Source organism: Mustela lutreola, chromosome 16 (assembly GCF_030435805.1).
Source record: "Mustela lutreola isolate mMusLut2 chromosome 16, mMusLut2.pri, whole genome shotgun sequence".
Taxonomy (NCBI): Eukaryota; Metazoa; Chordata; class Mammalia; order Carnivora; family Mustelidae; genus Mustela; species Mustela lutreola.
In genome coordinates, this window is record NC_081305.1 from 58,981,046 (window position 1) to 58,987,486 (window position 6,441).

Consider the following 6,441-nt stretch of genomic DNA (forward strand, 5'->3'; position numbering starts at 1 on the left):
ATCTTAAAAAAAAATAATGCGAAGTATTGTTGTTGGTATCCAGGATGTCCTGGAGGCACGTTCAGAAGCCCTTTCTTGGGGCCTTGCTCATACTATATCCTGAATTTGGATTCTGGAAGGATGAGCCACAAAAGCTCCATTCTATCATCCTTCGGACCCATTCTTTCCTTCTCAATAGTTGTATCGCTCAAACAGATAGCTGGCATTTATTGAACATCTACCATATGCCAGGCACAGCACTTGACCTTTAAGGATTGTTGTTTAATTGAATCTTCATAGCAAAAAAAAAAAAAGGTTTACTTCATAGCAAACCTTGGGGAGTCGGAATGATTGTCCTCACTTTCCAGTGGCTCACAGAGGCTAAGTAATTCACTTAACCTCACACAGCTATTCACAACGGCTTTTGTCAGTTCTTGGAGGGAGTCACCTCAGGCCCTTAGCACTTGCTGCTGTCTTGCCTTAGCACCTTTCACAAGTCCTCTCATGGCTGATTCCATCTCATTGTTCCATTCTCAAATCAAATAGCAACTCCTCCAAAGGGCCTTCCCTAATGCCTTCACCAGGGGAAACCCCAGCTTCTTGCTGGCAAGACACACTGTTTTCTTTTCTTTCCAAAAATTGCTACTGTCTGAAATGATTCATTTATTCATTCGCTTGTTTATTCTTTATCTCCCCATTCCCACACCATCTTTAGAACATCAGGAGGGTAGGGGTTTTGTCCAGATTTTGTCTGGCTGTGTCCACATTGTCTAGGACAGTGCCTGGCATATCATGGGTGCTCAGTAATGTTTTTTTTTTTTTTAATAGTGAATGAACAATGAATAAGTGAGTGAGTGTCATGGGAGTGTTGGAATTTGAACTCATATCTGACTCAGCATCTCATGCTTTCCCCTCCTGGTGAGGTCCAGGTTTCTTCTCTGGGGCAAAGTTTCACCCACAAGTCTTTGAAAATAGTCTTCATCAAGTGACTTGGTGATATCTTTATTAGCATTACCCACACTACCTTTTGTTATGACTTTTATGAGGCCTTGCTGGGGCAACTAACCAGACCACAGGACTACCAGCGGGTGATAAGCAAATATTTGCAACATGATTAATAACCATCTGTGGATGAGGAGTCTGGGGTCCAGCTTATCTAGCTTGCTGCCTCTTTTATTGGGGTAACAGCATCTGGATTTTGCTTTGAGAAACCAGCTTTCCCATGGTTCCATGGAGAGGAGGCCTGGGTCTGGCTAATCAGAGCCTTTATTCTTCCAATCACAGTGATTGGGGGAGGGTTGGGCACGTGACCCAAACCTAGCCAATAAGAGCATTTCAACCCCATGGGCGCACCACCCACACAGGCCCAGGAAAATTAAACAGAGGACTTCTACTGGAACTCTGGGGAGTAAAGTATTTTCTTTCTGTCTGCCTTGCAAAGCTGAAGGGACCTAAATGTGGAGCAGCTGTGGCCTTCTTTCCACCATGGCTACAAAGGCTGCCTAGAAGGAAGCCAACACAGAAGAAAGCATAGAGAATAGATAAAGAGATTTCTGATGACATCATTTAAGCATGGAGATCCCGTGGTGCCTGAAGATGGTCTAATCTTTCAGCTTTTGTGTCATCTGAGGCTATAGATTCCCATCAATCTTCATGGAAATTTGATTTGGAATTTAGTTACATGCTTCTGAAGGAACTCTGACGGAAAGAAAGGTGAAAAACAAGAGTTTTTTTGAGAGCGTGTGGTATGGGATCTAGTGGAAACTGAGGATGGGTAGGGCATGCCCTGGGGAGAGGAGGGGATTTAGCAGTCTGCGTTTCCCAAACCTCAGCCTTTCTTACACCACATCCCAATTCCTTCCATAGTCACACCCCATCTGCACTTCTATTTATTTACTCAATATTTGACTTTAAAACGACTGAAATAAGCTCAACTCAGTTTTTAAACAACACCACCCACAAGATTGCACACTAATAGGCCACTTTCATCAATGCAGATGACAGCAAAAACATAATGATGAAACGAAACATATCTGTCCACATAACTGCAAAAAATTTGGGTGTGTCGCTGGAAGAACGTGAGCCCTGATCTGTTGCACAACGATGTGAAGACACTGCTGAGCTGTACCTTTAAAATGGTTAAGATGGTAAATTTTATTTCATGAGCTTTTTAAAAAAAAAAAACATTAAAAGTTTTAAAAATTATTTAAAGAAAAAAGACAAGGAACAGACATATATGTAGCTTGTCTTTATCGTCCAGTCAAGGTCGGATGAAGTTGAAATCAACCCTTCCTGGTACTCCAGGAAATAGCTAAGTTACATTTGCAGAAATCATAACAAATCATCATCAAACCCATAGATAATTTGGGGCAGGGATTAATCAAGTAGGAAAGCAGCATGCAACAGATACAACATCTAATGAGTCATTCTCTTTCGTTAGAGTCAGATAGCTCAGCCAATGGAGCGAGTTCGACCTGGCTAGTGATGTCATGTGAATATTATGCTAGGCCCTGGAGTAATATGATAAGAAGGATACTTCAAGAAGAAGGCGGAGGAGGGAAAGAGGAGGAGGAGAAGGGGTAGGGGGTGTTGGGGGACCAAGGGGAGGAGGAGAAGGAAAAGGAGGGGGAGGGGGAGAACGAGGTGGAAGAGGAGGGGGAGGAGAACCACTTCACCTAATGGCATTCTCCCCACCCCAAACCCAGAACCCCAGTCTAATTGTGAGGGAAACAAACCCAAACGGAGGGATAGTCTACAAAATACCCCGTGTTTCTTAAAATGATCATGACCGTGAAAAAACAAGGTAGGACTGAGAACTTGTCACAAAGGAGACTCAGGAGGCATGAAAACGAAATGCGACCTGGGATCCTGGGTGGGGTCCTGCAACAGAAGAAGGACATTAATGGAAAAATTGGTGAAATTTGAATAATGTCTAGAGTCAAGAAAAAGAAAAAGAAAAAAGAACATGAGTCCCACTTGGAGGAGAGAGTCCAAAGCCAAACCCGTGTAAGGCACGCTCACTCCAAGCCAGCTTCACTTCCTCCGGTGCTGGGATGAGGAGTTTCCTGAGGCACGGATTAAGTCCTGTATCCCTGGCAACATCATCATTCAGGTCTCTTGGCATGTGGGTGTGTGCACGCGCACGCGCATATGTGCAAGGGCGTGATACGTTAGAGGGGAGCAGTAAAGCATCATTTCACTAATAACAGGACAAATAGCCAGTACTGGGGGGCTCTGGACAAAGATGAATTGTAAAAGAGAGGAGGATGCTTTCCCTGAGCCCTGGGGCTCGTCCAGCGTCTAAGGCAGGGAGGAGAGGGTCTTGCCAAGGCTCCTCAATAGCCTCCACCAGCCTTCCAGCTCTGCCGCGTCCAAGGCGGCTCCCGTCCTCCAGGCCCGGCTCACAGCCTCCCTTCGCCAGCCTCGGGCCCTCTAGCTCCGTGTACATCGTTGCAATTGGCAAGATTACACTCTTTTTATTTTTTTTAAAGATTGTATTTATTTATTTGACAGACAGAGATCACAAGTAGGCAGAGAGGCAGGCAGAGAGAGAGAGAGGAGGAAGCAGGCTCCCCCTGAGCAGAGAGCCCGATGCGGGACTCGATCCCAGGACCCCGGGATCAGGACCTGAGCCGAAGGCAGAGGCTTTAAGCCACTGAGCCCCCCAGGCGCCCCAAGATTTCATTCTTTTTAAAGGCTGACTTAGATTCCATTGCATATATATATGCCACATCTTTTTTTTTTTTTTTTTTTTTTTTCCCTAGGGTTAGAGTCAGGATGAGGGTGAGAGTATATGTCTGGGATCCTGCAGTTCACAGACCTCTCCAGAAAGTTAAGGTTAGGACTTAGGGGTTTGGGGTAAGGACTAGGGTTAGGGCATCTGCCTGGCTTTCTGCAGTTTGAGACCTTTCCAGTGAACAAGTCCTCAGTCTCTGCTGGGGTGATTTTATGGGCAAGGCTGCTATCCACCCAGCCGAAGCAAGGAAGGGATTTGGGGCTCTGAATACTTTTTATTATTTTACTGTATTTTTTTTTTAAATGTTTTTATTTATTTTAGAGAGAATAAGTGTGACCGGGGGTAGGTGGAGGGGAAGGGCAGAGGAAGAGGAGCAGACCTCACGTTGAGTGCGGGACCTGACTGAAATCAAGAGTCGGCCGCTTAACCAACGGAGCCACCCCGGCACCCCTCTAAATACTTTTTAAATATGTATTCAGTTCTTGTGTTTTTATCTCTACTGTCGCACCATTTTCAGAAATATTTCCAATTCTTAAATATTTGGGGTCTTCTTCAGAATAACTAGCCTTCTTCTCTCTCTCCTTTTATATTTTTTAAGATTTTATTTATTTATTTGACAGAGATCACAAGTAGGCAGAGAGGCAGGTAGAGAGGTGGTGGGAAGCAAGCTTCCCGCTGAGCAGAGAGCCCGATGCGGGACTTGATTCCAGGACCCTGAGATCATGACCTCAGCAGAAGACAGGGACTTAAACCACTGAGCCACCCAGGTGCCCCTCTCTCCTTTTTAAAATTGTGTTGAGGAAGCCATTTTCTCAGACCTAGTGGAGGTTGAGTATATGTACTTGATACGCTGCAGTCCAAAGACCTCTCTAGAGGGTTAGGATTTTGGGGCTTAAGGGTAGGGCTGGGGTTACAGTTAGGGTATGTGACACACTGTTAGTAATAAAAAATGCTCATAGAAATTCATAGTCAGAGATTTCTATCCTGTGAATCAATGCCGGAAAACGACAACTATGTTCCTTATTTTCTTTTGTCAAGAGGAAAATGGTGACATTTTTAGCCTGGTATTTGAAGTCCTTTGTATCCTGACCTCTGCTGACCTTTCCATTCTGATTCTGTGCCAGGGTATACGGAGGCGTATACTCTGTATGTGGCCACAGCCACAGTACCTTAATTACGGAGCAGGCAAAATCCACTTCTTCAGGGCCTCCCTCAACTTCCTCCACCTTGGCTTTGATAATGATCCACCGCCTGCCTCCGCTCCCCAAGCACTGTACTCCTACTGTGTTTGTGGTGCGCATCACGTTTCGTTGAGGGCACGCCTCCACAGCTCCCCAGAGTGAGGCTGCTGTTGCGTTCTGTGCTCCCCAAGGCCCCCAGGCAAGGGCCCCCAGGAAGCACTGAGCACACACTTACTTGACTGGTATAGAAGGTGAGAGAAATACCTGCGGCTCCTGGTGTCCCAGAATCCTCAGCGGACCTTTGTGAACCTGCGGGTAGCGAGGCTCCTTCCCAGACCCACTAAGTCAGTATCTTACTGGGGTGGCCCTAGGTTTGTGCACCTGGGGGCAGAAGTGCCACAGACGATTCTAACGTGGGAAGAACTGAGCTGGTAGAAAGTTCAGAGTAGACTGGAACTGCCAGGGAAGATTGGTAGAGGAGGGGTCCTCTACCAAACTTTGATGGGGAGAGATCTAGCAGATCAAGTAAAAATAAATAAAGTACGGACATGAAAGTAAAGATGGCAGTAAGGAGACCAGTTTTTGGAATAGGTTTAGGTGCGAGTAGTACTTGGTAACTGTGGGTCAGCGTGCTAGGCCCTGATGGAGGGGACTTTGAACACCTGTGCACTATGCAAGCAGTCAGCAGAGTCTGACCATCCCAGAGACGGGTGCATGGCTGAATCCTGGTGTCATGGCAAGTGGGTGCTCAGGAAGAGGAGAGCTTGCTTAGGGGAAGGATGAGGAAGGCCTCGTTGGCAAGAAAATATTTCTCTGAAGATCTTTCTTCAGAAATCTACCAATTAAAGAATCATAGCATTTTAGAACTAAAAATACACATTTATCCTCTGTGCTTCAGTGGAATTCTATAGAATATGAGTTCCCCACTGGGGGAAAAAAAATAGTTTCATAGTTAAATAAATTTGGGGATAAAAAGTGAAAGAAACAGGTAAAATTAAATTAAATAATTTATTTAACCCAATGTATCCAATACATTGTCATTTCAGCATATATTCAATATAAAAAAACTACTGAGATGCTTTAGAATTTTTTTCAAACAATCGTTTTTCATCCCAAATCCCAAATTGTACTTGCAGCACATCTCAGAGCAGACCACCTGCATTTCAAGTGCCCACTAGCCATACACGACCACTAGCTAGTGGCCACTGTTGTGGACTGTGGCGGGTTCTAAAATGTGCACAGTAAAGCAGGATCAGAGTGCTTTGGAGTCTGGCTCAGGGGCACATAGCAATGCCTAGCTCTGCGCTCTTCTCTGCTCCTGGCTTTCCCTCCCAGTGGGGTCGGGCACAGTCTAAATCAGTGGTGCTCAAATTCTTCATTCAAGAATCACCAGGGGAGCTTGTTTCAGCCCCACCCCGAGACCCACAGCATCAAAACCTCTGGGGATGGAAGTCAGAAATCTCCATGAACCAACTCCTCGTGATGCTGACGCACGTGTGCGGGGTGCATCTGCAGGATTGCTGCTTCCAGCACATTAGAAATACT